We start from the raw sequence: 14,588 nt of genomic DNA on the forward strand, positions 1-14,588 counted from the left end.
ATTATTCTGGTCTGTGTCCACAAATGCTCATTTGGCACTGCAGACTTGTAGCCCCCTACCCCAAAAAATTGTTCATAAAAAGTATGATCACCTAGGGTACTAGTGTAAGTGTCATATCTATGTGGTAAACTTAAAATAAATGAGTCAATTAACAACTGGTGTAATATGGCTTACTCCTCTGTCAGGACTACTTCAATTTTATCAGCACTGCTTGGAGGTGAATCACTGTCTCTAAGTGTCTGTACCTCATGCGTGTTCGATCATTCGGTGAGTATGTTGGCCATTCCATTCCATTGTACCCTCTTCTTCTAGAAAGTTGCTAAACAATTGTGGGGATACATTCTACTGTCCATAAAAAAACAGCATTCTGTCCCCCTACATATTATTTTAAGACTTGCAAGCATATATCATATGGTATTCATTGTGCTATGTCTTAGCACATGAAGAACATTGTGGATACCACTAACTAAACTATTATGACCACATCACCACACACTCGCCTTTCTTCCGTGGAAACGACTTTGGATGTAGTCCCAGATAACCACCAGATGTGTACACTTCTCGCATCTAGTTGCAATGTGACGCATAATTCATCTGTACGCAGGACATGTCGCTTGCCAATCCGTATGTCTTTTGACATTGTTGAAGACAGGCGTATCTGTGGTGATGAGTTAAATGGACGATGCCAGTAATTATCTACCATAAACACAATCTTTATAAAACATATTTTTAGCTGTTCGCCCTGTTGCTATTTCAGTTGAGAGTCTGAAACCAACTGCTTGCTATTATCCAACATTGTCAGATAGACGTTGTTTTGTAGGATGGTCGTCCAATGTCAGTTCTATTCAAGTCTCTGTCTAATTATAGTGGTGGTCTAAAAGCAAATTCACACCTTTCTGGAACGACTATTTCTGTTTGGCTAACTTCTGGTTGAATGTCTTTGTTTGAGTATTGACATGTTTTGCTGTTAGTTTAAATCTGTTTGTACATGTTGCTGTTGAAGTTACTAACTAAAAACACACATTTTATTCAGTTACCTATATAACTGAAATGCGCATGTCAAATCACATGACACTCTATTTGTGTTTTCATAAGATAGAACTCAGTGGTGCGATTGATATTATATAATAAAAGTAAGTCTCTATAGTCATAGTTAGAAAATAAAAACTACTTATATCTTAATAATTGTGAACAGAATGTAATTGTCAGTAAGACACCTCAAATAGAACCTATTGACATAGTCGCTACCAGAGGGCAGCACATAAAACACAGCCCTTGCCTGCTTCCAGTATTCATGGCGTCATTCAGAATATCAGTAGACAGCATATTTCTAACAATATTACAAATTATATCACATTGTTATTACTATCTGAGGTAGTGGTTAAAGAAGCAAAATCACAATGTAACATAATGTTCTTCTTTTTTTTTTTTGTTATTAAATCCTTAATTACCTCATTAGACGCTAATTGCGTGCCCTGCTTTGTGGAAAAAATAATCGACTTGTTTGACTGACCAATAAAAATGTATCTTATGTTATTGTATTTTTTTGTGATTTTTATCTCTCTTCTACGACAAAAAATCTTTAACAGTTTCTGGTTACCACACAAAAAATTACGGTAATAAATTCAGCCAACTCTGGGTGATGCAGGCCAAACGCTTACAAACAAAAAGTGGAAATGGGCCCAATATCAGGAGGGTTTGTCCTCTCACCTCGGGCCAAAATCCAGAAACAACATACCTCATGTAGAAACATGAAGTATTCCATGAACATGCTTGGAAAGCAACATCTTAATAAGCACAGGTATAGATGAAAATAACTACTGTGGAAAAACGTTTTTAGCACTTATATATATAAATACGTTACTGCAATACGTAAACGTGCTCTTTTCTACATACAAACCTCATAACTATATTACAACTGACGAAAAACATTATATTTTTTAGAATTTACCATCATGTAAATACTTGAAGTTGAAATATTTTTTTATTTTAACAGATATGACATATAATCCCAACACTTCCAGTACTGTATAGATGAAAGTTAGTAAATAAGTACAGATATGAAAACTGAGAAAGGTTGTTGGGGTGATGCTCACGTTGCGAGATCAGTGCACATCGAAGACGAACATTTTATAAGCTGTTATCACAAGCAAGAGTGTTGAAGTCGTCGAACCATAATTTATTTTTGAATAAAACACGGTAATAATGATGTTAGAAGGTTGACATTTACAAAATGTTGACTGGTATAACCACGTTTTCAATAACAAAGGTACGCTGATAACATCCAACTAAACTGCTTGTTGTTACCCGCTACAGATGTTTGTAGTTTAAGCACAAACCCACGCAATGGGCTATCTGTTCTTTGTCTATCACGAGCATCGAAACCAGGTTTCTAGCTGCTACAGACAAGTTCTTTCACTCCCTACTAATTACCAAAATTTATCTACACGAAACAGCATTTTAAAATTGCCCATTAAAACAGTTGAGTATGGTAATTAAGAATAGTATGTAGCTAGGCCTAATAACTGTTAATAAAAACAAGATGTTATTACATACGCGTCTTCAGCTACTTCTGTTTACACTAAATAAAACTTATTTCCGATCACCTCACAACACAACGTAACGATTCAATCTTTCTACTTCAGTATAATGTCGTTTCAAAGGGATTTACTAATAAACATTTTAAATCATTTTCAATTGCATGGAATGAAGAGAAGTTACGGTGAAATTTTCTTACGTATATTAAAAAAAAAAAGATAGGTCTTATATTGTTTGCTACAACATAAAATTGTCTAATTTAGCAAAGAAAGACACCTATCCATACAAGAATGACATTCTTTCTAATTTTGTGCTCAGGATACTTTCCTTAAGTGTTTTTTGTAACAACAATTATATATTACACTTATTTGAAAACTGGAATATATTTATCGCTTATAATCCTATAGACTAATTTTTCATATGGTGTTTCACGGATTGTTTGTTTTGAATTTCACACAAAGCTACACGAGGGCTATTCACGCTAATCCTCCCTAATTTAGCAGTGTAAAACTAGAGTGAAGGCAGCTTGTCATCACCACCCACCGCCAACTCTTGGGCTACTTGTTTACCAATGAACAGTGGGATTGGCCGTAACATTATAACGCCCCACGGTTTAAACGGCGAGCATGTTTGGTGGATGGAGAATCGAACCTCCGATCTTAAAATTGTAAGTCATGCACGTGCGTGTTTCGTAGAGGAGAAGACTAGCCATGTAAAACTTGAGAATAAGGTTCTCATGTTTTACTGAAAATGAAAAGTAAGCGACCATTTAGGTTTAACACCTGACTAAATTCTGTGCGAACTATTGGCCTAATCTACTGAAACAAACTGACATGTTTTTTGAAAGATTGCTTCAAGTCCGTCTCTCAGTTGGCATTCTTAAACTTTAAAAAATATTTCGGGCCTGGGCATTTAGTCTGGCTAAAGTAGGTTCTGGATGTTATTCGTTCCAAAGCCTTGCCAAACACGTAGCATGGTATGGCATAATGCATAATTAGCATTATGTTATAAAATAAAACTGAAATCTTAATGCTAAAGATGTACACAGAATTTCAATAATACACACAGCCCTAATATCCTTTAATTCAACCATACGTTCTTCAGTCCCTTAACTGTTATAAGTACATCAAGAGCAAACAATCAAAGAAAAACCATTCACACCAGGATATTAACACCACAGCATTTCTCCACGGTTCGGACAACACAGTCATATCCAAAACATTTTCAAGGGTGTCTATAGCAACATACAACAAGTAGTGGGAGTCATCACTCCTTAAGGTTATTTTGTATGGTTCTTCACCTCAGGAACCATAAGTGCAAAACCTTGCTGTGGTGAACGAGTTCCAGTCTACAGCTCATCCGTGAAATACAGCCTACAGTCTTCACAACAGACATGTTAGTCTGGCGTCCTTTCTAGGAACTGGATTTAATACCAGATCTGTAAAATGAAAAATAAATAACTGGATATTCCACGTTAGCCAGCAGTCTTCATTTTCTTTAACACGTTATCCACAGTACATATTAATATATTCTACTTAATCTTGTATCTAAATACCTTCCTAATGGATGCTACATGAATTCCTTTCATCGTAAAACTTTTACTTTGATTGATTATCCATTTATAAGTATATTTCGGTTTAAGGTACAGCGTTTTCTCCATACGTAACTTTATAGATATGTGCTTTCATAAACTTTCATCAGCAATGCAACTGGGAATTGACATGTAAATCAAATGAGGACTGTTTTACTACAAGCTAGGGTGTGTTATTCTAAAACTTATGGTGGGATAGAGAATATGAAAAAAAACCTTATGTGTTTGATTTAGTGAACGTTCTTACGTTTAATTATCCAGACATTATGTTTCTACAGTTGTTTTTCGAATGATTTGAGCCCTCAACAGCGTAACTAATACAGAAGCTGCTTATTAAAAATAATTAAACCACATGTAACGAGTTAGTCAAGTCGACGGTTTTGAGATTCAGGCTGATGCTAGTGACACCTACGAGAGTGGTATAACTGAGCTGTTTAGAATAAGAAAGTTTAAATAGAAGAATGAAGTATGTTATTATATATTTATTTCAAGTGTATCTTTTTAAACGTGAAATACGATCTTTCTACGGATAATCAATTCGTACTTCAATGCTGTTGTTTTTTTGTCTGTAGTCTGAAAGTACGATATCGAACTACATATTAAATATTTATTTTGTAATTACGTTTTTTAGACACATATTAATAAATGAACTCATTATTTATTTGCTGATAACCCCCCCGTGCGTCAGAGGTAATTTTACGACTTACAACCCTAAACCCTATCGCATCAAACATGCTCGCCATTTCAGCCGCGGGGGCGTTATAATGTGACGGTCAATCCCACTATTCGTTGGTAAAAGAGTAGCCCAAGAGTTGGTGGTGGATGGTTGTGATTAGCTACTTTCCTTCTAGTCTTACACTGCTAAATTAGGGATGACTAGAGCAGATAGCCCTCGTGTAGCTTTGCGTGAAATTCAAAAAACAATACAACCCTAAAATTGGGGATTCGATCTCTCGCGACGGACAGAGCGTAGATAGCCTATTGTCTAGCTAAGCACTAAAAGAGCAATAGTAACATTTTCTTATAGTAATATACACTTACCTTTTGTGAGTATGTTAAGTCTTTTATATTACTTACAAGTTCCAGCTTTAAATAATTATTTACTAAATTTTAAATATTTTTTTAAGTTGGGATATGTATGTTTAGGGACCGTTAACAATAGATTTAATAAAGTAATTAAATTATGAAGTATACTTGAAAAGATAAAAAACATTCAGTTAGTTATCCGGTTAACTTATTTTTCTACAGTTCATATCTGTTGTTTTTGTTGTTTTTTTACAATTAAAAGTTCTATAATTTTTATTTCGTATTTTTATCGCATTTCGTGGATTACTTGTACATATAACTTAAAAGAACAAATCCCATGAGAATTAGTATAAAAGTATGGGCTCAAAAAAAACAACTCCTTATGATCAATATCAAAGGTTTTTATTATTGTTATTATATACGTTTTGCGCATGCGTAATATAAAGATTGTTTCTTCAATGTTTAACAGACAGTTGGCCAAGACCTTATTATTTATCATGAGGTGTTTGTATCAAATAGCTTGATATTGTGTAAAACATTGTAAATTAATCAGATTGGCGTATGCTATTCTTCCGTATGTCGGTTTGACGACTAAGATTATACAAGTGCAATATAAAACAATTGCATGTCGTGCAGTTGGAAGTTCTAAGTGTAATATGTTATGCACGTACGCCTGCCAATTACAAAAATCTTCCTACAGGTTCACCAATATTTCATATACCTTGAACTATTCCTAGAAGAATTCCAGAAACTATGTTCAGTGATTTTAGGTATCTTCAAAAGTTACAAAAAAACAAACTGCGTTTAACTCCAGTCTATTAATGTACACATAAAAAAAGAAGTGTCTTAGCTTTACGAAATGTCGTGATGAAATGAGAAATAACAAATTTTAATTAAAAAGTAAGATTAGATTCTTGTATATATGATTGATATTTTCATAAGGGAAGATGCAGAATTATACAGGAGTTAGTTTTGAGAGTCTGGGATGCTCTCTGACGGATTCTCAATAGTTTTCTATTATATATATAAAATTGCACCATGGGTATTAGACACACACACCTGTTTGTGAGTTTCTTTCCTCCTAGCAAAAGCACACCTGGTAACACTTAGTGATTATTATACTGACGAAAACTAAAGAATTCACACATGAGAATCCTCACTTACCTGACAAATTCCCTGCGATCTTTGAGGTCTAAAAAAAAAAAACAGCACATAAACAGGTATAAACCAATGTTCAAAGGGAACATTTCCTCCTGTTTAAAGTATTGCAAGTCAACGGTTGATTCATTGTTTGCTTTTAACGGAGAACATGCTCTAGTAGGTTAAACGGTCGTCGTTTCTACATATTTGCGTTTGTCTTCTCTAGGCCTTAAAAGGCCTGTGTGAGGACCTACGTTTATGCAAGCTATATGCCTGAACATCAATTATTGGTCAGTTTCACTGGAGCGAACTCTGCTTTCAAAGTAAACAAATGATCTTTGCATGTTTGACATTCAAAGGGGAAAAGCTGTAAACTCAAGCAACACAAGTACCTCATCTAATATTTGTAACTAACAACGTATGCAAACGAAAATTATTTAGTTCGTTTGTAATGTTTTACTTTATTGATTTTCATATTTCACATTAAACAATAAAATGATATAGAAATTATATTTTCTTAGAGTATTTCTACACTCATACAGTTTCGGGTATATCGAAAATATTAAGGTTCGTGAACAACTGATCCAGCTCTAAAGTTGTATTACAACGCTAATATCAACTGGAACGTTTATTTACTTTTTAACACGCGGAGTATTCTTGTGTTTCGTATTTGTATGTTTAACCAATGTAAGGAAAAAACAAAATTAAAACTAGCTCGATCACCAAGCGTTCAAAAGTATGATTAATTAATAAGCATCACCTGGTAACGAATAAACAGAATTTTATCTCTTAGTTGCCAGAAGGTACAGGCACGTAAAATGATGGATTTTGTTTTACACACACAAACGCACGAAAAGACGGGAGTGAACAGAATAACCTAACTTGTATTGTTTTACGTTGTGCAAATATACAGTTTGTTGTCGCGTAAATGTTATTGCAGTTCTCAACAACAGGAAAAAAAGTTTCTTACGATTAATGATAATCATCGTTCACAAATAAGAGTTAGTGTGTTGAATTTTCCCCAAAGCTACTCGAAAGCTATCTGCACAAACGGTCCCTAATTTAGAAATGACATAACGCAGCCATTTATCACGACACATTGCTAACTCTTGGGTTATTCTTTACCAAAGAAGAGTGGATTGACCGTCACGTTATAATTCTCCCACGACCGAAAGAGCGAGAATGTTCTGTGACGGGATTTGAACTCGCGACCCACAGATTAGAAGTAGAACGTCCTAACATGCTCGGCTTCGAGTAAGAGAAAATGTGACTTTATACTGATGATAAATAAATAAACTGTAAAATAAAATAAACTGTTCGGAAAAATAACACCAAAAACAGCAATTAATTAAATCTAATGATCAATAATGACAATTGAATAACCAATAACTTGCTACAATTTACACATTTCGGAATTAAAGTCGTTTAAATTATTTAAAGGAAAAGCTATATGTTCCCATTACATCACTTATCACTCCTGGTATGTATATGTATATATATGTAAATGTATACAATTATTCTTATATACATAAGTGCGATACGAGCTCTATATTGGGATTTTAGGGTTTGTAGATGAACAGTAGTTCTGTTAAAACATAATAATTCGATAATTTCCTGAAACTACACAAATAAATAAACGAAAAACAATCCAGTTGTTTAACGTTCCATAATCCGCAGAATGTCACTGCCCTCCTAAGATATGAAACATGTTATTTAACTCGAAATAATCACAACTCCAATTGTAGTTAATAACACCTGGACAAGCAATATTTGTTCGTTTGCAGGGAAGTTTATGATATTCGTTACTACTGGCTGTAAAACGAAGTTAAATTACATTTGAACGTCAAATTCACTAAGCCTAAATTCTATTTATTCTAATGCTGTACAGTAACAGATTTACAAAAACGAACTTCCTTGACTCACTAAACGACTCCTGGAATCTTTTCCCGAACTTCCTTAGGTGAAGTCACAATCACGAACATATATATAATTTAGTAATTACTTTCTAGAACAATCTCGACTAATTTAGCGTTCTTTTGAAATCGTAGCCTAATATTGCAATAAAAAGTCTATTGTTTTAGTTATCAAACTTGTAATATTTTCTAAAACACGATGTCAAAGATAAGTCAACATTTTTTTTCCAAACTACGAAACAATGTAATACCTTTTTGAAGCTGTAACAAGAAATAATTTAAAAAATAAATATATGGTATTCTGGAGCTTTGTTTGTTGTAGCACAAAGTCGCATTGAGCTGTCTGCTGTGCCCACCACGGGGAATTGAACCCCAAATTTTAGTGCTATAAGTCAGTAATATTACTGACTATGTATCCTATAACATTCAACTTTTGTTCACCTACTGCGACAGGTGGCAATGTGCAAGAGTCTCTACTCGCATTGCTTAAATTAAATTTCAATTTGATTTCGTAACAAACTTGAAAACCTTTGACAAATCGTAATAACAAATCGTTCTTAACCTAAAGTTGAACAGGCGAGGAAAGCAATAAACCAATACCTGTTGTGGATAGTAAATATTTATGATCATTTCAATTTCGAAATTGTATTTCTAAAATCATCACTGACATTCTAATTCACTTGCCACAATATAAAAAAAGGCACGTATGACATTCACACATTATTTGTTAAGTTCCTGCTTTAAGTGTAGCCATTTACTTCCAGATGTAACAAGCTAAACCAAAAATATAAAAATGGCTTTGTTATATGCATGTCCGTGTTAAAAGTAGCTCAGCTAACCTGTCTCATGTTTTAATTGGTGTAAAAATTAACTTGATTTACGCCATTTGTTTAAGGCATAATTTCAGCCATTAACATTCAAGAGAGGCTAAAGGACTGGGTATTTTGATGTTGGGATGCCTCATTTTAGGTGAAAGGGAGACACAATCCAATCAGTCTATGAAAAGACTTTGATTTCTGCAAAGTATCTTAAATCAACTTGAATATTACCCAGCAACTTTGCTTTTAATTAACCCATCCTTAAGTTTTGGTTACTCAGAAGCAGACATTCCTCAAAAATAAATAACTTCGATAAATCACTCATGTGAAACTACTTGTATGGATTGAAATCATGACTTTCAACTTGATTTACAAGTATCCTTGATTTTTTATCCCCTGCCAAACTGAGACATTGAACCTTTTTTGGCTGACTTGGGCATCTTCTACTTGTTTGTTTGTTTGTTTTTGAATCTTGCACAAAGCTACTCGAGGGCTATCTGTGCTAGCCGTCCCTAATTTAGCAGTGTAAGACTAGAGGGAAGGCAGCTAGTCATCACCACCCACCGCCAACTCTTGGGCTACTCTTTTACCATCGAATAGTGGGATTGACCGTCACATTATAACGTCCCCACGTCTGAAAGGGCGAGCATATTTGGCGCGACGGGGATGCGAACCCGCGACCCTCAGATTACGAGTCGCACGCCTTAACACGCTTGGCCATGCCGGGCCTACCATCTTCAACAGGTTTAATTAAAACCAGCTGAAAAGTGGTGAAAGGAATACTAAACAGACTGGTACATGTCAATATTCCCTGTAAACATGCATTTTTCATTCATCTTAAAAACTAAAGTATATTTTACATATTAATTACTCGCGATTATAAATGTAATTAATATGTATGATAAACATATTTTTAAAAATATTTCGAATATTTTAAGCAAAAGAAAAACATTGGCAATGAAGGTGTTTTTTTTGTTTACTAGTTATGATGAATTTCACAATTCAAAAGGAGTTTAAGTTACTTTAATTAAGGCATTCCAGTAGAAAAAAATAAATAAATTCCGTAAATAAATGTTGATCTGAAGGCAACAATAAGTATTTGCCTTTTCCTGGAAGCCCCCTAGAGGTATATTTGCGGACTTACAACGTGGTGGGCAGAACATAAATAGTCCCTTATGCAGCTTCGTGGTTCACCTCAAACGACAATAACTTATACTAAATAAAATAAAGTTAATATGTTGGTGAGTTAATGCGATTTTCTTCAATAATATATGGTATATTAATGTAAAACGACGTAAAAAGTAAATTGAACTTTACGTAATGAGAAATATGCTATAGTTCTTTAAAAGCCAAGATGAACACGAGTGTCAACAGGTATGAAGATGAATACATGAACCATTGCGAAGGTGATGATTAAAAGCTATGCAAAGATAGTCACAGATAAACGTATTCATTATCTTTATTTAAAGATCAAGATCAAAACTTGATTGGACAAGATAAAATATTCTTACTTGACAGGTTTAAACAGAGACGAGTTTACATGAAAGGTATTGTTAATGGATTGCATCTGTTTGTTTGTTTGTAAATTTCGCGCAAAGCTACACGAGGGCTATCTGCGCCAGCCGTCCCTAATTTAGCAGTGTAAGACTAGAAGGAAGGCAGCTAGTTATCACCACCCACCGCCAACTCTTGGGCTACTCTTTTACAAACGAATAGTGGGATTAGCCGTCACATTACAACACCCCCAAGGCTGAAAGAGCGAGCATGTTTGGTGTAATGGAGATTCGAACCCGCGACTCTCGGATTACAAGTTGAGTGCCTCAACCACCTGGCCATATTTGATGCGACGGGACTGCATTTGTCTGGGTAGATTTATAGAGAAAAGTTCGAACTGCTAACGTAAATCTTCGTCAGGACCGGTAAAGATCATTGTAGCAACTCGAAACATCGCCGAAAACGATCGGACAGATATTCTCTGCTAACAGCCTCTCGAAGTCAAATATATCAATTGGCAGTTAATCTGATATCGCATCACGATAAAACTGAATATTATTTTAATAACATATTTCTTTACTGGCACTGTACGTGTTTTCGGTAACAAGTGTGTAATGGTGCAACAGTTGCACCCTTTGCGCGTTGTACATTGCTGTCGATGAGATATTTTGTTTTATATTAGAGCTCACCAAGAATGTCCTGTAGGAAACGGTCGTGAATCTCCTCTCTTGGAGTTGTAACTACTTCAACCACTTATCTGAATATCTAAACTATTCCGTAAAATCCATACAAATATCCATTACCCGTCGAACAGCGTCACTACATCACCTCTGACAGTTGAGAGTGGGAATATGTTTTTATCTACTTCAGAATATTTCTAGTTTTTCACAATACCGGCGTCGATTCAAATAACAGATTGTCCAGTTATGATGTCCCATTTACCTAATAATATATGGTAACGCAGCTCCAACAACGTCCCTCGACAAAGCCAATCTCTTTGGAACTTTTCATGATTCAAACTTTCAAATTTCACAACAACATCTGGGCTTTGATAGTACAGAATGTCTTCACGTTATGTGATGTCCCCTCACCTGAATCTATCCCTCAGTTTTAGCTTTACCGTGCAGTACAGTTATCTAGAATTTTTAATTACTGTGGCCGATATATATGAGGAATAAGTATCAGTTTACATGAGTCTGGACGAAACCACCTTTACATATCTCCGTATTCCTACTTTTCTTGCAACTCAATAAGCCTCCTTCAAGTGCAAGCTGTTATTATCCTACCAGCTTCACAGGTGTTACAAAGTACAAATCTAGCCCATGTATTTGGTTTCTATACAGAGCCAATTTCACTTCTCAGACATCATTACTCATTATTTTAATACAAACTGGCCATCTTGTACGATACTCTCCTATTTTGAAGGAACCATTGATTCGGTGTACCATCGTGTGTTGATTTCGAGCTACCTTCTGCGTCTTTATCACTTTTTATGTTTAAGTCATTTTTTATGGAGGGTCAGGCAGCCATTCCTATAGAAGGCACCTTCTCTAAGTCCTCTGCTCCTCCATGCAGATGTTCCACAATTTTCAATTCTCTCATCTCTTCCCAATATCCTATATGTTTCTGATTCTCCAGTCTCTACGTCCTCTTTAAATAATACTAATCTATCACGGCCATCTGAAACAATGTTATATAAGCAGCAGTCTGTCGTATATATATCTTGTGCAAACACTGATGGTTTACTCTCAATACACATTAAACTAAAACTACTCTGTTTGATCTAAGTGAAAGTAAATATCAACTCGAGAAAATTCTGGTTTTCTTTAACGTTCAACTAGATCATGTTTCTCTATAATGATCTAATACAAATAAACATTTAGGTGTTTCTTTTGACAATCGTTTGATATGGAAAGTTCAACTTACAACAAAAAGTTCAACGACTCAACATTTCGCGGTATCTGGTACTTATCCTATAAGACACTCACTTATCCTTGAATTACCTCATGAATATTTGTCCCTTCTATTTATGAAATATTTATCATTATAAGAGGACATACTCTCTGCTTAGTCTTCAAAATCAATCTATCCAGCCCAACTCATGAGTTGTATGATCGCATCAGATTTCACAATATTCTTCATCTTCTCCAGAAGTGTTGTGTAAATTATAACACACTACATCCTGACACACAACGTCATCTTTGCCAACTTGTTCATCCACTACGAAAACTGTTTCCTCCAGCTGAAATGTTTCTCAACATAAACGAATGTTGTTTTTTTCTGAGGGTAATCTTGAATACGTTGCCAGTCCTATCAAGAACCTCCTTCTAGCTCAATATCGTTTTCTTTTATCATACCTCACTTAAGTTCTTCACTGATTCAATAAAGTTATGATCGTCTCATGAGCATCGTATCATATTATTCAGTTCTGTTTCGGATTACTTTTCAGTACTATAGAACATTCACCTGCTTCCATTGTTCATAGCCATTATTATCTGAAAATTTACCTCATGACCAAATAGACAGCGCTCTATTGGCTGAAAAAATGACACAGGATAAAGGGTATTTGAAAAATAGTAAAACCCAGATGAAAATGTTTGCGATTTTAAAAAAATTAACGGTAACAAAGGCCAGTTAGTCTGTTTATTTCTTGAATTTCGCGCAAAGCTACTCGGGGGCTATCTCTGACATATATACCTAATTTTGAATTGACAATCAAGAAGGAAGGTACAAACCACCACCAGTTCGTGAGATACCCTAACTGAATATTGGAATTTGAATGTCACTCTTGTAACACGCTCACGGTGTAAAGTGCACTTTTTCATGGTAACGGTACACGAAAGCTAGACCATGACTCTTATATCCATAGTCTGTCATGTTAATCATTCGGCCATTATGAATAATTTGATTAGCTGAGGTTTGTAGGTTCGCGTTATATAAACCCTTGTCCTCATCTAGAATTGATATTGGAATATATCATGATAGAGAGGTTTGTATAAACGTTGCATTTTGGTAACAACTGATACAAATATTCGAATAAAAGAGCACCCAGTCTGCAACAGCGCGTCTATTTTAATACATCGTGTTACTGTTAGTTATTGACCCGGCAAAGCGCGTTAAGGCGTGCGACTTATAATCTGAGGGTCGCGGGTTTGCATCCCCGTCGCGCCCTTTCAACCGTGGAGGCGTCATAATGTTACGGCCAATCCCACTATTCGTTGGTAAAAGAGTAGCCCAAGAGTTGGCGGTGGGTGGTGATGACTAGCTGCCTTTCCTCTAGTCTTACATTGCAAAATTAGGGACGGCTAGCACAGATAGCCCTCTTGTAGCTTTGTGCGAAATTCAAAAACAAACAAATTGTTAGTTATTGTGCTTGGGTTCATTTGTGTCGATAATGTTGTTAAAACAGTCTGACGTAATCATTTTCTGTAAAGGATTTAATACAACTCAAATGCTGATACATTAAGAGAAACAATAAACATTGTACCTGAAGAGCTGTTGAAATATATCTTAACAATCTTAATATATGGGTGTGTTCAGGTGATCGAGCTCTGAGCAAAGAACGAAATAAAACGGTCACGTTAAGTGAACCGAAGAGAACTTATAAGGCTTAAAACTGCAGTATTAAGCTGATAATGATGTGGACTTGTTATGTAATACAAGCAAATACGTTTAACAATTAAAAGCGCAAAAACGTTCACAATCCTCATACATTTTTTAAGGATGCATCTAAAGGTAAATTAGACGATGAAATAGTTTGATTTAAAGATAAACAGATTATTCAATAACTCCATGTGCATCGTTAAATACCTTGAAATTACTTCTGACAACAGACACAGCAAAACCATGAGAATAGCTGTGCGTGTGTGTGCTTTTGTATAGCAAAGCCACATCAGGCTACCTGCTGAATCCACCGAGGGGAATCGAACCTCCTGATTTTAGCGTTCTAAATCCGTAGACTTACCTCTGTGTTTGTTTGTGTGTTTGTTTTTGAATTTCGCACAAAGCTACTCTAGGGCTATATGTGCTATCCGTCCCTAATTTAGCAGTATAAGACTAGAGGGAAGG

The 14,588-nt window shown here is 35.3% G+C and overlaps 1 long non-coding RNA gene across 1 annotated transcript; it reads right to left on the reverse strand.

The window, feature by feature from the left end:
- Window positions 1-3,597: 3,597 nt before the first annotated feature.
- Window positions 3,598-4,180, reverse strand: LOC143227254 (uncharacterized). The gene is made up of 2 exons (XR_013014964.1): window positions 4,094-4,180; window positions 3,598-3,976 (listed from the first exon to the last, which is right to left on the reverse strand). It is a non-coding gene; the product is annotated as an uncharacterized LOC143227254 (long non-coding RNA).
- Between the last annotated feature and the right edge of the window lie 10,408 nt (window positions 4,181-14,588).

Source organism: Tachypleus tridentatus, chromosome 9 (genome assembly GCF_004210375.1).
Source record: "Tachypleus tridentatus isolate NWPU-2018 chromosome 9, ASM421037v1, whole genome shotgun sequence".
Classification (NCBI taxonomy): domain Eukaryota; kingdom Metazoa; phylum Arthropoda; class Merostomata; order Xiphosura; family Limulidae; genus Tachypleus; species Tachypleus tridentatus.